Source organism: Anomaloglossus baeobatrachus, chromosome 3 (genome assembly GCF_048569485.1).
Source record: "Anomaloglossus baeobatrachus isolate aAnoBae1 chromosome 3, aAnoBae1.hap1, whole genome shotgun sequence".
NCBI classification, from domain to species: Eukaryota; Metazoa; Chordata; class Amphibia; order Anura; family Aromobatidae; genus Anomaloglossus; species Anomaloglossus baeobatrachus.
The window spans coordinates 306,497,428-306,515,118 of NC_134355.1; positions in this window are offsets into that span (position 1 = coordinate 306,497,428).

Genomic DNA, 17,691 nt, shown 5'->3' on the forward strand with positions numbered 1-17,691 from the left:
TTAGCACTTCCATCTGAGAACATCCTGCTTGACGACTCGAAATGGGGAGTGCTTTTGATCAATTGTTAGGCATTGTCTTGGTCTCATGATTTGAGATGAGCAAACTTGTTTGGTTCATGTACGCCAATTTCAAATTCTGTATGAGCATTTACCTATCCAGTTCGAGCTTGTGTACATGAGCATTTTTGTAGAAACCCGCCAATGATAGAGTATGTTTGGATTCCAAAATGCTTTTGTAATAACATATTATGCTTTTGGATAGGATTGTAGTGCTGTATGATGAACGGAGGAATATGTTTCATGATGGGAGGAGGTGGGAGAGGCCAGAGGAGTGGTGCACCTTTTTTTTCTTAACTTTATTTGTGGATGTTTCTCCAGCCAATTGAGGCACAGAAAACATCCACAAGGTTCAGACACAAGGGCTTGTGCCATTGACTGCCTATATCACATGTCCCTCTGCATATAAAATGAGGACATGCTGCATCGGCGCCATTTTGTGAATGTTAAAGCTTTGGAAAGGTGCAGCCATCACAGCTGCTAGAAAGTTAACTTTAATCGGGGTTTAATCATAGGTAGTTGAGATAGATAGGAAAGCGATAGTGTAGAAAAGGGATGTGCAGGGTAGGGAAAGGTGTGTACCACAAATCTCCATTTTATGATATAAATAGGGATTGCTACTTGTGAGTGCCTACTAAAGAGTTGCCAGTGAATGTACTAAATAGGTACTGCTACTCTTTAGTGCCTACTAATGAATTGCCACTGAATGATCTAAATAGGTAAAGCTAATTTTTAGTGCCTGCTAAAAATTTGCAAGTGAACAATCTCAATACGTATTGGTACTTTTTAGTGCCTGCAAAAAAATTGTTAGTGAACTAACAAAAAGACTTGGGGACAAAGTATTTCCTAGTGTTCTGGCATGCCTGGGAACACAAAGATAGCCATTCATCAAAATTTTGGCCCAAACCGCACCTAGGAAATACTTTGTCCCCAAGTCTTTTTGTTAGTGCGGAACGGAGACCTACATGGTTGACACAAAAAGGGTGTTATAAGTGGGGAGGGAGAAAGTGCACCTTGTGTAGACATATGGAGAAAACAAATTTATTTTATAATAATGTGACTAATAAGAGATATTTGATTAAAGCATTTGTTACTTGCAACACCACGCACGTTGTTTATATGGCAACGTATGTGGTGTACGATAAATACTAGATGGGGTGCACTGTAAGACCCCTTAAAAAGAGGATTGGTGAGCATATTACGGCTTCTAAACCTGATAGCACTGTGAATCAACAAGGATCGTCGGGACTTTCTAGGCATTTTCACGATTATCATAATGGGCATGTGAGTTCCTTTAGGCTATGTGCGCACGCTGCGTTCTGTCAAGTGCAGAAAAAAATGCACTCTCTGGCAGACTGGACAACTGTAAACACTGCGTTTGACAAAAAAATGCATCCAAAACGCATGCATTTTGGATGCATTTTGAATGCATTTTTGACAGTGTGGTCCCACTCGGCTCTGCTACATCCCCATAGAGCATGGCTGGCTACGAGACAGAGCAGCGCAATCAGAATGAACTCGGATGAACTTCACCTCACTTCATTGTCATCACCCGCCTCTGTGTGTGCCGTGGCCTGATTTGCGGTCACAGGTAATCCAACATCGAGTTTGATATGATATGAACATTGTCCACAGGAGACCCTAAAAACTTGTCAGGAACACCCAAGCATCGTTTAAAGAGATTTTTTTTACAGACTAGTGATAAAGTATGAAAGCACAGTTCGTAAAATAATGTACTGGGTCCCTGAGTTTGATATATATAGAAGAAGCCATAGTTAGTTACCAATTGTTACATACACATAAAATTAAGACCGACCACTTTTGCCTGTACATAATCTATACTTAGTACATAATCATGGCCCTAGCCAGTGGCCTATTGGACGATGCAAATGGTACCCAAAATAGCATAAATGATAGATTATCTGCCTAAATTCAAGATGACTAAAGTGGTGCTCATGGGACATAATAGTACTGATTCTAAAATACACATATATTACCCTGAAGTAATGTTATTGGTGGCTGCTATTTTGAAGATATAAGAGCCGCCTATGTAATATGCATTATGTCCCTAGATGAAACATTTACAGGGTGGGCCATTTATATGGATACACCTAAATAAAATGGGAATGGTTGGTGAAATCAACTGTCTGTTTGTGGCTCATGGGAGGGGGGAAACTTTTCAAGATTGGTGGTGGCCATTTTGAAGTCAGCCACATTGGCTACAACTGGCCCACGATGACCAATCCACTTTCCAGGACACTGTTTATGTAGAAATGCTCGGACCCGACACCCATAATGTGATGGTGCTCACAATTTAAACCTGGTTGCGCAACTATTTTTAGGCCAATATCCCAGCCTAGATGTGCTGCTGCAGAACCCACGGTTGCTGTATGCTCACTTTCACCGTTCGCACCTTGAGGCTAATTGGCTTGCAATGCTACAAAGGTTTTTGGGCCTACCGGTTAACTGCTTGATATGTGATCTGCCAACATGGTGGAATTTCACTCCGCACATGTTTCAATGACTATTGCAGCAGCAGTAAGCCCTGGTGCACTATGCCATGGTGCAAAGCCTGGGACACCGCAGTCCGGATGTGGGCAAATCACGATTGTGGAGTGAGCATAAATGAAGGACCTCTTCAATCTCCTACACAGTTTGAAAATGGATGCAAAGATGGGTAGCGCTAACTATACCATCATGAGCGTCACTATTCCGGTCATCTATATGTTGGAGCAAACTTTGAATAGTCAGTGGGAGGAGGGGTGGTCCCAGAGGAAGAAGAGGAAGCAGAGGAGGATGAGGAAAAGATACCATTTCCTGTAAGGTCTGGACAGTTGTGGCACAGGCAGGTGTCACGGGATGGTGGGGTCCATCGATGAAGCTGGGCTCGCAGTAACAGTCAAACTGGTAGTGAAGGTGCTGGAGCCAAGGAACAAATCAATGAGGATAAGTTGATGAGCACAGAAAACCTTCAGGAGATGAACAAGATACTGATCCCATCTCTGTTGTCCTTGGTTGGTGGGAGAGGAAGGAGGAGGCAAGCTTGAGCATTACCCCGCCACCAACACAACATGGACTTGGACCTCATGGAAGCATCTGACACATGATCGCCTTCTTGCTGTACTGTCTGCAAAATCATGTCCATATTATTAGGATTAGAAATATTGCAGTCTACTGGCTTGCCACTCTGTTAGATCCATGGTACTAAATTTAGAAAGATGCTTCGCCCCTAAAAAGAAAGGCATGGATGCTGGAGTATCGAAACAAGTTTGCGAGGTACACAGTGTGCATCACACTTCTAGAATTCCAATAATGTCATCAACATAGAAACATTAGTAGCAGCAGTTCAACTGTCAAAAGCAATTTCTTTGAGGTTTGGCATGCAATTTTTAGACTATAGCATGCACCAGCAGAACAAATTAGAAGTCTGACACATAGTGAATGACTGGAGAGGATGATGCAGGAATATCTAAAGCTCAATATGGATGTTATAAGGGGGAATTGGACCTTTTTGCATTTTGGTCTTCAAAAATGGAAGAGTGGCCTGAGTCACGCCTTGGAAATTTTGGCCTGCCTGGCAGCCAGCGTTCTCTCAGATCGTGTCTTCAGCGCTTCTTGCGGTGTATTAACGAATAAATGCTTCCGGCTGTCCCCTGAAAGTTTAGACCACCTAACTTTCATAAAGATGAACAAATCATGGATATTCAATGACTTTTCCACCCTAGTCCCAGAATGTGCAGACTAAGTGATGGTGTAGTGCCATGGATCCTGGAGCAAGAAGCCTATACCTGTCTGTCACCTTTGTTTCTATGGTGAAGGTAGAAATGTTGGTTCAGGCCTTGTTACAGGTCCGGTCCCACACATCCATGTTGCAACGTTCTATTATTTGTAATCTGTGTCAGTTGTTGGCACTTTTACTATTGTCTGAACTTAATTTTTGGAAATGTGGAGACTCCAAGTAGGGTTTCCAAATTGTCTTTTATCTGTAGTCCTATGGGTCTCTGAGCAAGAGGCCTGCGCCTATCTGTCATCTTGCTGTCTCTGGTGAAGGTAGAAATGCTGGTTCAGGCCTTGTTACAGGAACAGTCCCATACATCCATGTTGCTGAATTCTACTATTTGTAATCTGTGCCAATTGTTGACACTTTTCCTGTTGCCTGGCTTGACCTTCTTTTTTTAAAAATGTAGAGACTGCAAGTACGTGTGTCGCCCCGTTACCTTCAGGTTGTCTTCAGGTCTTCAGGGATGGCACGTCCTGGGTCCTTCTGGTCACAGGTAAGCTGATTGCTATTGGATTCGTGACGCCACTCTCGGTATTGCAGTCAGGGTGACTGCCACTGCATATTAGGGGACGCCTGGGGCTGATGTTGAATGCAGTTAGATGTAGTGGCCTCCCGAGAGTGAGGCTGGCCCCAGGACCCAGTTTGGGTGTGTGGAACCACAGGTCGCAGAATGACTCACACGCACAGCAAGAATGTCTTTCAGGCTTTTTACTCACTTCAGGTGGCAGGGGTGAGTAACCCAGGCAGTGCTGTGATACTCCAAGTGGAACCAGGAATTCCTTCAGGCTGACTTGTGAGGGTGGCTACTGACTCGCCTTCCTAGCCCTTGTGTTTATGTGGTGACCCAGACTTGTAGTCCTACGGGGTCAACCAGGGAAGTTGCTTCTGCCTGTTCTCCCCTTTTTTGGCCTGTCTGCTTGTAGCCTGGACCAGGTCACTCTGGCTGCTTGCCTCTTGTGAACTATGGGCCCTCTCGTTGCTACGTGGCTCCGGACTCTGTGGTGTTATGGTGGAGGGTATGAAGTACCCCCACCTGCAGGTTTGACAGGCCAACTGAATGGGACCCTGCGCTGGGGACCTGTAACCCCGTGTAACCTGGTCCTCTCTTGGCAGTCCCCATACTCAGCCACCCCTTTGCACTTCGGCCTTGGGTGGATTTTGGGCGGCACTACCAGGTGACCGTTCTCCTCCATCAGTAACCACTGCACCTGCGGTGTCTGACTAGTGACAGCCTCCAGGTCTCCTCTTTGTGACTGCTCTCCCTGAGCTTCACTTCAGACTGGCTCACTACTCCCTCCCCTCTGTGCCTGCCTACGCAACTTAGTAACCAGACTCTCTACCACACCCCTTGAGTGGAGATGGAGGCCGCGCCCCCTCTTGGATTCCCCACGGGTTCCTTCAAAGGTCAATGTGGGAGACCTGATTACTATGTGCCTGCGTAACCACACCTTGGTCATCCTTCTGGATTACCTGTTTTGTACTGCCCCCAGCATGGGTGCAGTACTCAGTGGTGCCTGACTAGGTCAGGGGCACCACATACGGTCTCCAAATTGTCTTTTACCTGTAGTGCCAGAGGTCTGCAAGCAAGAGGCCTATGTCTGTCTGTCATCTTGCTTTCTGTGGTGAAGGTAGAAATGCTGGTTCAGGCCATGTTACAGGGCAGGTTCCACTCTTCCATGTTGCAGAGTTCTACTATTTGTGTTCTGTGCCAATTGTTGCCACTTTTGCTGTTGTTAAGTAGGGTCTCCAAATTGACTTTTGCCTGTAGTACAAGCCTAATCCTGTCACTCATCCAGCTTTTGATTTTTAAAATGGAAATGTCATGCAACATCTTGTGTGTTTCATCGACCACGCCTCACTGCTGTGCAAAGATACTATGGATAAATAGGAGGGGGGCAATTGATGAAATTGTCCTGCTGTCTGCCTAAAATGTTTTTAAATAATAAGACTCCAAGCTGTGTCTCCAAGCTGTGTCTTGTATGTACTGGTAGGTGTGTGGGATCAAGAGGCCTAATCCTTCTCATAATTTTTGGACTGTTAAAAAAAGTATGTATCAGGGGCTATATGCCCATCCAAATGACAAAATCTACCAATGTTTTCATACCAGAAATACTACTCCATTATTTGACTGGAGTAGCATTCATGGCGCAGTGCATAGCAGTGCATATCTGACTGAAATGTCAGAAAGGATTTTTTTATACATTTTCAGTTGTTTGGTTATTATTCTCAGTTTAACAGAAAAAATAAACAACTAATATGAGAACATTTTCAGTTAGTTACTGGAGATGAGTGAGCCTCTGAAGGCTCGAGTTCGGTTCGGTTCGTCAAACGGAGGTCTCGTTCGAGAAAACCGTTCGACGAAGCTCTCGAGCCCCATTGAAAAAAATAGCAGGCAAAAACAAAATATATATAACATAAAAACACATTATAAATGTACACATACAGTTAATAAACATTGCCATAACACTTACAGGTCCCCACGACGCGTCCTGCACTCTGTCTCCCGCCGCTTTTCCTTCCGATAATCGTTGCATCCTCCCAGTAAGCAGCACTGATGATAGGACCTTCCGTGACATCAAAAAAATCATGTGACCAGTCACGTGTCTATTATCTCATTGGCTACAGACTGGTCACATGCCTGTGACGTCATGCTAGATCCTGTCATTGCATCTCTCTGGTACGCGGTGATCGTTCCAGCATCTCCGTACACTGGCGAAATGCTCTGGCACATGGTCGACTTCCCGTTCCTGCATGTGTGCGCTCTTTACAGAGTCAGCCCCCATGCAGGGACTAGCTGTGACAGCCGGTAAATAGCGGCACCGGGAGTCACGTGATCGGAGCACCGTTGCTATGGTAACCCGCCTGTCAGCGGTGACGTCACCGCTGACAGCCTGCAGCCTCTGCTCACTCTCACTGAGTGAATAGACTGCATGGGGAGCAGCAGCGTCTTCCTCCTATGCAGCGCTGTCTGATGTAGCAGAGCTGCATGGGTTGAAGGAGAAAGAAGACAGAAGACCATGGATCGTGGCGTGCTGACAGAAAGTAATAAACATGGAGTCTCTAAGTGTGTCTGTGTATTTCTATTAAAGTATTTTTTCTCTGTGTGGTGTCTTTTTTTAACCCTTTATTGGAGATTCTTAATGGCCGGGTCAAATTTGCCTGACATTAAGAATCTCTGGCTTAATACTAGCTAGTAAAACAAAGCTAGTATTAACTCATTATTACACAGCGAGCCACCTGGCTTCAGGGCAGCTGGAAAAGTTGGATACAGCGCCAGATGATGGCGCTTCTATGAAAGCACCATTTTCTGGGGCGGCTGCGGACTGCAATTTGCAGCAGGGGTGCCCAGAAAGCTCGGGCTAACCTGTGCTGCGGATTCCAATCCCCAGCTTCCTAGTTGTACCTGGCTGGACACAAATATGGGGCGAAGCTCATGTCGATTTTTTTTTTAATTATTTCATGAAATTCATGAAATAATTAAAAAAAGGGCTTCCCTATTTTTTTAGTTCCCAGCTGAGTACAAATAGGCAGCTGGGGGTAAGGGGCAGCCGTACCTGCCTGCTGTACCTGGCTAGCATATAAAAATATGGCGAAGCCCACGTCATTTTTTTGGTGGGCAAAAAACTCCTGCATACAGTCCTAGATGGAGTATGCTGAGTCTTGTAGTTCTGAAGCTGCTGTCTACTCTCCTGCATACACTAGTGAATGGAGCATGCTAAGCCTTGTAGTTCTGCAGCTGCTGTCTGCTCTCCTCCATACAGACAGACAGCAGCTGCAGAACTACAAGACTCAGTATACTCCATTCAGGACTGTATGCAGGAGTTTTTTGCCCCCCAAAAAAATTACGTGGGCTTCGCCATGTTTTTGTATGCTAGCCAGGTACAGCAGGCAGCTACGGGCTACCCCCAACCCCCAGCTGCCTATTTGTACCCAGCTGGGAACCAAAAATATAGGGAAGCCCTTTTTTTTTTAAAATTATTTCATGAATTTCATGGTTTAGCATGCTCCATTCACTGGTGTATGCAGGAGAGCAGACAGCAGCTGCAGAACTACAAGACTCAGAATACTCCATCCAGGACTGTATGCAGGAGTTTTTTGCCCACCAAAAAAATTACGTGGGCTTCGCCATATTTTTGTATGCTAGCCAGGTACAGCAGGCAGCTATGGCTGCCCCCAACCCACAGCTGCCTATATGTACTTGGCTGGGAACTAAAAATATAGGGAAGCCCTTTTTTTTTTTTTTTTAATTATTTCATGAATTCAAAATAAAAAAAAAATGATGTGGGCTTCGCCCAATTTTTGTGTCCAGCCAGGTACGACTAGGCAGCTGGGGATTGGAATCCGTAGCTCAGGATGCCCAAGCTTTCTGGGCACCCCTGCTGCGAATTGCAGTCCGCAGCCGCCCCAGAAAAGGGTGCTTTCATAGAAGCGCCATCTTCTGGCACTTTATCCAACTCTTCCAGCTGCCCTGGTGACGGGTGGCACACTGGTTAATAATGGGGTTAGGGCTAGCTGTATATTATCAACTGCTAAGCCCAAAATTCATGGTGTCACGCCAATATTAGACATGGCCACCATGAATTTCTAGTACAGATAAAAAAAACACAACACACAGAAAAATATTTTTATTACAAATAAAACACAACACAATTAGTGACTCCATCTTTATTGAAATAAAGAACCCCCCTCCGCAGTAATCCTGGGTCAAGGGTCCCGTGCCGTCCAATCCGGATCCAATAACATCTGATCGGTTTGCTGGAAAGCAAAGTGATCAGATGATGTGTCAGGTTCAGGGGCCTGAATCACATGACACAACAGCTGATTGTATAAAAGGCTTTTATACAATCAGATATTGCATCAGTACAAAAATAAACTACACACTTCTGTCCGACAGCATCAGCTGATAGTTTAGCCGGCCGGGCGGTAAAAAGCCGGCCTCACCGCTAGCCTTATAGTGCCAGCTGATTCTGTCAGGTGACCGCATCAGCTGATCATTGCCAGATCTGAGAGAGAGAGAGAAAGAAGAGAGAGAAAAAAAGAGAGAGAAGAGAGAAAAAAGAGAGAGAAAAAAGAGAGAGGAGAGGAGAGAGAGAAGAGAGAGACAGAGAGAGACAGAGAGACAGAGAGAGAGAGAGACTGAGAGACTGAGAGAGAGAGAGAGAAGAGAGAAGAGATAGGAGAGAAAGAGAGGGAAAAAGAGAGACTGAGAAAAAAAGAGAGAGAAAAAGAGAGAGAGACAGAAAAAGAGAGAGAGAGACTGAGAGAGACAGAGAGAGAGAGACTGAGAGAGAGATTGATAGACTGAGACAGAGACTGAGAGACTGAGAGAGAGAAAGAGAGAGAAAGAGAGAAAGAGAGAGAGAGAGGAGAGAGAGGAGAGAGAGGAGAGGGAGAAAAGAGAGAGGAGAGAGAGAAGAGAGAGAGAAGAGAGAGAGGAGAGAGGAGAGAAGAGAGAGGGAAAAGGAGAAAAAGAGAGAGACTGAGAAAAAGAGAGAAAAAGAGAGAGCAAGAGAGACAAAGAGAGAGAGAGACTGAGAGAGAGAGACAGAGAGAGAGAGAGAGACTGATAGACTGAGAGAGAGACTGAGAGACTGAGAGAGAGAGACAGAGAAAGAGAGAGAAGAGAGACAGGAGAGGGAGAAAAGAGAGAGGAGAGAGAGAGGGAAAAAGAGAAAAAGAGAGAGACTGAGAAAAAGAGAGAGAGAGAAAAAGAGAGAGTGAGAGAGAGAAAAAGAGAGAGAGAAAGAGAGAGACAGAGAGAAAGAGAGAGAGAGAGACTGAGAGAGAAAGAGAGAGAGAAGAGAGAGAGGAGAGGGAGAAAAGAGAGAGGAGAGAGAAAAAAGAGAGAGAGGAAAAAGAGAGAAGAGAGAGAGGAGAGAGGAGAGAAAGAGAGAGGGAAAAAGACAAAAAGAGACTGAGAAAAAGAGAGAGAGAAAAAGAGAGAGAGAGACTGAGAGAGACAAAGAGAGAGAGAGAGACAGAGAGAGACTGATAGACTGAGAGAGAGATTGAGAGACAGAAAGAGAGAAAGAGAGAGAAAGAGAGGGAGAAAAGAGAGAGAGGAGAGAGAGGAGAGAGAGAGAAGAGAGAGAGGATAGAGGAGAGAAGAGAGAGAGAGGGAAAAAGAGAAAAAGAGAGAGACTGAGAAAAAGAGAGAGAGAAAAAGAGAGAGCGAGAGAGAGAGAAAAAGATAGAGAGAGACTGAGAGAGACTGAGACTGAGAGAGACAAAGAGAGAGAGAGAGAGCATTGCAGTCTCATTCCGTGAACTGCTCCGATTTTAGAGGTGTGGCTCACAGCTGATGTCCGGCTCCTCCCCTCAGTGGATAATTAAATTAAATGAAATTATAAATATAAATAAATAATTCTAATTTAAAATTAAAAATAAATTAATTTTTTCGAGTCGAGCACTCTAAGCATTGAGCTACTGGCTGTAATAAAAAACATAAGCAGATTTGGTAATCTTGACTTCTGCATTGCAGACTGAAGTCTTAGATTGCAGCACGGTTCAGTTCAGGTGCTACATGGAGAGGACACAGATCGCTCCCTGCATCTTCATGTAGCAGAACTGACAGTGTCGTGTGGATTACTTCGGACCTGGATTGTTGTTTTGGGATTAGTAACGAGGTAAATGATGTGTTGTTTGTCAAGACGCCCATGATCGGTGAGTAGGAAAGAGAGAGGGATTGTGCTGGTGACGCAGGACGCATGAAGATAGCAACGTGTGCACATAGTCTTACTCTGAAAAGCCTCGTTTTTGGTGCTCGAAACGTTCTCGAACGTAAATCGAACTGTTGAGCTTTTAGCAAAAAGCTCAAGTTTGTCGATCGTCTCGAACACCCCCCAAAATCACTCGAACATGAAATTGGCGAACCTCGAGCCTCATCTCTATTAGGTACATAATAAATCTGCACACTAATAGATGCCCAATATTTCTGCACACATAGAAAGACAAAACCTCACTTTCATATTCTTTAGTATTAAGGTTTATTACCTTTTGGATTGACCAAAGTCACTGCAGTTGTTCAATAATACAATTAATAAAAAATACAAAATGCCTGATATTTGAGCACAGCAAGTAGCAGTACAATATGCAGGTGAGAAGTGGCCTACACAAACGTATGAGTGGGAAATAATCTGACGGAATAACAAAATATACTGTATATTGCATTGCTCATCTCACTTATAGCTGGATAATGTAGCCTCCAACAGCAATACCATTAGCTTGAGTCAGTGTCCTGCAAATTACAACTTTTCAGCTGCCATAACACTTAATTTTATATAGGGTGCAACTTCCATTCATTAATGACACATGTTTATGTCCTTCCCCTGATTCTCATAACCCATACCCCCCTTGAGCTGAGTAAAATACTACTAGAGATGAGCGATCCTGCTAAGGTCGGGATTGCCAAACCTGCCTTGGTTCGCTGATGGGATCGCCGATCCTAGCTGAAGCCACTAAATTTAAAGGAGGCAAAACTAATGTGTTATAAAATGGTGTAGGGGCTGCAAATGGTGTAAGGGCTGCAAAAGAAAGAAAATAAAGAAGGAATAAAGCAGGACAAAGCTACTGATTCTTCCCGCAGTTGAAGCACTACTCCTGGCACCGATAATTATTCCTCATACATATTCAATGCTTTCCCCACCCACTGCCATCTCTAATTGGCCGCAGTCAGACAATGCCCCCACCCTCTCTGACAGCGTTATACCGATGTAAGAGAAATTTAAAAAATGTTATGTAGTCCCCACACAGCTAGCGGCTGCAGCCCCCAGATGTGTGCTTATCTTGGCTGTGCATCAAAATAAGAGGAACTGCATGTGACTTTTTTTTCGCGTGGGGAGACTTGTTAAGTATTTCCTGCTTTAACCCTTTAGCTCCCTTTTTTAACAGTGATTTCCCTGGCCAATCCAGCTATGCCAATACTTGACATGGTTGAGATGTGGCCGGGACAGGATAGTTTCTACAAACTGAACATACTGTATACTGATCCAAACCGAACATTTTCAACTTTTTGGGTAAATATTTGGTTTTTTGATCCCAACCCTATCCCGACAAGGATTGTATAATATTGTAATTTCCTGATCTTTTCCAATCAAGATTGCTCATCTCTAAATACTACACCAGAAAAACTTTTTTCAGTTGATTTATTGGAAGAGATGAACAGCCAACCAGCCTCCGTACTTGAGTCAAGCAGGTTGGACACTGTGATGGGCTCAATTTGAGAAGCGAGTATAATGCAAGTCAATTATTGGGCAATTCAACTCTTTGCCCACAAACATCGAGCTGTAAACAGATAATTTCTGGGGAAGTTGCACGTTTTTTGTTTGTACCCGCAGTGAGAGCCATTCAGAGACTGCAAGTGGCTTTCACTCAGGTGCTGGCTCCCATTACTCACTAAAGAAAGTGGGCTTTTGGATCAGATCGTTCACAAACGACACATCCAAGCACCCTCAATATTCAGCCGAATACAGAGCATACCCCAGAACCCCATTGCTCAATCAGGTAGTGAGCAGTTGTGAGTACGCTCACTCATTATTACTCAGGAGTAGTAATGAGCAAGTATTAACATGCACAGGTGCTCCATAATCATAGTGAATAGTCGGATGCTTGGATTGGCGCAACTCGAGTACAATGGAGGTAAAATTGGAAATTCAGCATTTTTCCCAAAAATCGTCCAGAAAAATACTTGAGCTCCCCAATGACTTACATTATACTTGGGCTCTCAAGTCACACGTATCCGAGCATCCAACTGATCATTATGAATACCGAGCACCCGAGCATGGTAGTGCTTTCTCATTGCTAGTCAGGAAACATGAGGCCAAGGCGATGGATGACCCAATTCTCATACCATGCATTGAGGCTGGTTATGTGAGCCATTCTGGTCTGGGCACTGGCAGTGGTGGTAGCACACTATGCCAGGGCAAACTTTGAGATGATAATCAGGTAGAGGCAAATAGAGCTCATGGCATTTCTCACTTAGAAACTAATATCAGTTGAATCCAGGATGAAGATGATGATACCATTTTTGTGGGGGACTAGGAGTGGGAACCAGGCAGTAGTTGTGCCGAGAAGATGATGTCATTGTAAAAGCTGGGTGTTGGCCTTGGCAATACAATGCACAGCAAACTTAAAGAACTTCTGGAGCAAAATTTGCTTGTTCTGTGGCCAGTTCTGGCGGAGGTGATGCTGCATGTGGTGTTGTTGTACGAGACTCATCAGTACGAAATACTTACATTTAAACTCACAGCAGTTGCATTCAATATTTTAAGCAACAGCACTTATTAAGCACCAACATCATAACATATCTTGGAAAGCAACCTCCTATTGATATTGAATGAAGTGCAGTTTAAAATATGCTTTATTATAACAATTATGCAGTGTTTTGCACCTTTATGTGTTTGAGTTACATTTTCTTTTCTTTTTCAGCAAATGTTGAAGAAAACCTTGCCAAATTTTTCAGTCTAATTGCTCTCTGCAAAGTTCGTGTACTCATATTTTTTGCTTTTCAGCACATTTTCAAATTGACTTTGATTACACTGTTTGTGGAAAGGTAGAGTGTGCCTTATTTACTGACGGAAAGAATTGCACACATTTGAAAATGGACAAATCCTTTCTGAACCATCATTTAGACAGTCAATTACTTCTAAGATGTACTTTCCTGCAAAGAAGTTACATGCATATTCAGCAGTTCTGTATTATTGAAATAAAAAGAAAAAAGTTTACAGAGTGCCTGACTCATCAGATCCTTTGAGAACATCGAAAGTAATGTTATGATTGGAAAGCTTCCAAAATTCCCACTTTCCTAAAATACATATTTTTATTTGTAGATACTGCTAGGAAAGTTTTTTATTTGTATTGAAGCGCTTTTAGGTGAAGATAGGATGAGTTTGTGACATTTCTGCTGATTATATATTTTTCTTTCTTCATTTTAATATTCATAGCAGTAAATTAATTATTCAGACATAACATTATTAATATTCTGAACTGCATGGTAATTTATGATATTAAAATGAATGTTTCATAATTTGACACTTGAAGTGTTTAATTGTTTCTGGATTAAATGGATTTTAACCCACCAAATTATTAAACTTCAATCAATATGTCCAGTAAATGCAGCCAGCAGCTAATATACATAAGGTCAGGACTTAGCTGGGATCCACATAAGGAACCAATCACACAGTAATGCCAAGTTTACAAGATACACCCAAGACAAAAGGTTATTTTCTCCTCCTCCATGTCCTTTAGGCTGAACTCACACTAGCGTATGGAATCCGATGCAAGAGCATCGGACGCGATATGCTAATGACCCCCGACTCAGGCTCTGCTGCAAACGTGAGCTTAGTGTCATGCGACTGTGACCCGATCTTGTGATAAGGTCACAGCTGCGAAGCTGAGGACGGGCACTGCGGAGGAGAGGGAAGGGTTAATACCCCCATCTCCTCTATTGTCAGCCTCTGCGTATATCGCACTGCACTGTGATAACATCCGAGTGCGGTCCGATGTTTCTCTCGCACCCATTCACTTGAATGAGTGCAAGTGATAAGGCTATAGAAGAAAATCGTAGCATGTTGCGACTTTTCTCGCATCCAGAATCTGGATACGAGAAAAGTTGACCAACTGCTCTCCTTCATTGACTAACAATGGTCTGAGTGCAATGCGAGATTTTCTCGCATTGTACTCATCCATTTTTTATGCTCGTGTGAGCGTGCCCTTACACATTGCCTAGATTGCAAACATTGGACATATTGGCTAAAACTGTCAAACATTTATTTAGGTGTAAACTTGAACAAGACATGCACCACATTTTTCCCAGTCTAAGAATATTGCATATTTTTAGACTGTCTAGTCTAATTTTACACAAACTGGCTTAATTTTTGTTAGAAATTTGGAACAATTTTGATGAATGTTGAACATTCCCATATCATTATCCCTTTATAGGTAAAAACTGCCCCTTGCTAAATGAGTCAGAAGAGGTGTATAAAACACAATCTAAATGTTGTGCACAGTCATTTAAGTTTTTGGCAGCAAATTACACCAAAAGATTTCACTATTGACCTTCGTAAATCTCCCAAAAAGTTCTCCCTACGTTACCTAACTGCAAAAGGGATAGGACTTACCAGCACCTAGCCCTCCTCTTTGTAAGTCCCACAAAAATAGTTTTGTCTGCAACTACAGGTATTTGGTAAGTGATACAATATATGATTATTAACAGATTCTACTATTAGACATGTCAATTATTGTGATGTCATCTATTGCAATGTAAAGCCCAATTGGAACCCTGATTTAGTTTTCAGATGAAATGGGAGCTTCTAATTATGCACACCTCCTTAATATTGTAGTTCCACCAGCTGAACCACTTTTTCTAATAAATAAGTTTTCACTATATCATTTAACCCCTCTTTCCCCTGGGTCATATTCCATTTTTCATTTTCGTGTTTTCTCCTCTTCTTCGAAAGCCATAACTTTTTATTTTGCAGTCAATCTTTCCACATGATGGCTTGTTTTTTGCAGGACAAGTTGTACTTTTGAATGAAACCAATAGTTTTACCATCTAGTGAACTGGAAAATAAGAAATAAATGGCAAGTGCGATGAAATTGCAAAAAAAAAGTACAATTGCTTGATTGTTTTGATTTTTTATTTAATGAATTTGTAGATACAAAACATGTATACTTTTACTTTTATCTAAGGGGTGAAAAAAAATTCAGAAGTTTGTCCTAAAAAAGAATGCGCTTTTGTCGCCATTTTCCGAGACCGGTAGCGTTCTCATTTTTCGGGATCTGTGGCTCAGTGATGGTGCTTTTTTTTTTTTCCGTTTTGTGCTGACATTTTTAATAATGCAATTTTTGCTATGTTTTTATCGCCTATTATTGCATTTTAAAAATATTTGCTGCAACTAAAAACGTAATTTTGGCATTTGGAATTTTTTTTACCGATGAGATTAATTGATTTTATATCTTGATAGATCAGTCATATCTGAACAAAACAATACCAATTATGTGTATTTTATATTTTTTAACTGTTTTATTTTCAATGGGGTAAAGGGGGGTGGTTACAACTTTTAGGGGTTTTTTTTCCATATTTTGTAAAACTTTTTTTAAAAATGTTTATTAAATTTACTAGTCCCCCTAAGACCCACAACACATATCCGTTTTTTTTGTACGTGTGCGGTACGTATTTGCACATACCGGAGACACGGAGACACGGAGACCCATGTTATTCAATGGAAGATGGCACACACACGTAAAATCACACGGAACGTGTGTCCGTGTGGTAAGTATGTGTGTGCGCTTTTCGACACGGACAACATGTCCGTTTTTGGCCAGCATCACGCAGGCACGGAAGGTGACTGGAGCAGCAGCAGACACCGCCGCTCCTGACAGCTCCACGCGGCAACTGAAGACAGTCGCGCAATCAGCTGAGCTGTCACTGAGGTTACCCGCGGCCACCGCTGGATACAGCTGATCGCGCTATTCACCTCAGTTGCCATGTGGAGCTGTCAGGAGCGGCAGTGTCTGCTGCTGCTCCGGTCACCTTCATGCAGCAGAGCTGGAAGCGACGCTGGACCATCCTGGATTACGCCGGACATTGGAGAACTTTTTGGGGCTGATTAAATTGGTGAACCAGGGAATGTGTTTGTGTTTTTTATTTCTAAAAAGGATTTGTTTGGGTGTGTGTGTTTATTTACTGAAACTTACAGATTAATCATGGAAGGTATCTTGGGGAGACGCCTGACATGATTAATCTAGGATTTAGTGGCAGCTATGGGCTGCCATTAACTCCTTATCACCCCGATTTTCCAAAGCACCAGGGCAAATCGGGAAGAGCCGGGTACAGTCCCAGAACAGTCGCATCTAATGGATGCGGCCATTCTGGGCGGCTGCTGACTGATATTGTTAGGCTGGGGGGCTCCCCATAACGTGGAGCTCCCCATCCTGAGAATACTAGCCTTCAGCCGTATGGCTTTATCTGGCTGGTATTAAAATTGGGGGGACCGCACGCCGTTTTTTTTTAATTACTTATTTATTTATTTTACTGCACAGTATAGACACGCCCACCGGCTGCTGTGATTGGGTGCAGTGACACAGCTGTCACTCAGCGTGGGGGGGCGTGTCTGACTGTACCCTCACAGGCGCCTGTGGGCGGAGAAAGCAGGGAATACGAGGTTGATTAATGAGCGGCCGGCTTTTTCAAAATAGTTAAAGCCGCCGGAGTTTTAATAACAGCTGAGCAGCGCCGCACCGGAGATCGGGGATCGGTGAGTATGAGAGAGGGCTGCTCACTTCAGTCACTCAGGGGATTAGCAGTCACCGGTGAATCCTGCACAGGTGACCGCTAATCAGGACGCGACACAGACAGAGTCGCGGCATGACAATGAAGTCGGGATAGTTCACCCGAGTTCATTCTCATCGCACAACTTTGTCTGCTGTCAGCCGACATCTATAAACGACATTATGCATCACAAACACGGACATTCCACGTACACATACACGTTCATGCCACACGCACACACGGTCATTCCACATGCACACACGGACAGCATACGCCATCAACACGGATGTCATACGCACCGGAGAAACGCCCCTAAAAAATGGAACACGGACCCGAAAAACGGACCGTAAGACACGTACGTTTTTTTTGCGGAAGTGTGTTTTAGGCCTAAGAGACTTAATCACTTCAGTGTCCGATTGCTTGTTCATTTACACTGATCAAAGCAGCATCACTCCTGAACTGCAGAAATGCAGTGTTCCTGTGAGGGCCAGCGCTCTGTCGGCTCTCACAGGAAGTGAGTCATTTAAATTGCACAGTGTTTGACAGTGGGATCTACCTGCGACTGTTAGCCCTACATGTCTGC